Raw genomic sequence first — 263 nt, forward strand, 5'->3', positions numbered from 1 at the left:
CCCCTTTTTTTAATGATCACGTAACAGCTACCTGTAAGGGCGGGTGGACAGGTGCGATTGCTCAGGCCGGATGCACGGTAGTAAAGGCTAATTAATCCAATGACTGACAACTTAATTACCCAGAAGGTGTGCTTACAAAGGGACAACGACAGACCAAAGAAATGTCACTGAATTTAATTAATTATTGCAGATAGTTAGTGTTGTATGTTGTTTGTATAAATCCAGCATGTACGTCAACAAAAGCATTGTGAAATTTGGAAATT

This window comes from Penaeus monodon, chromosome 24 (assembly GCF_015228065.2).
Source record: "Penaeus monodon isolate SGIC_2016 chromosome 24, NSTDA_Pmon_1, whole genome shotgun sequence".
Taxonomy (NCBI): domain Eukaryota; kingdom Metazoa; phylum Arthropoda; class Malacostraca; order Decapoda; family Penaeidae; genus Penaeus; species Penaeus monodon.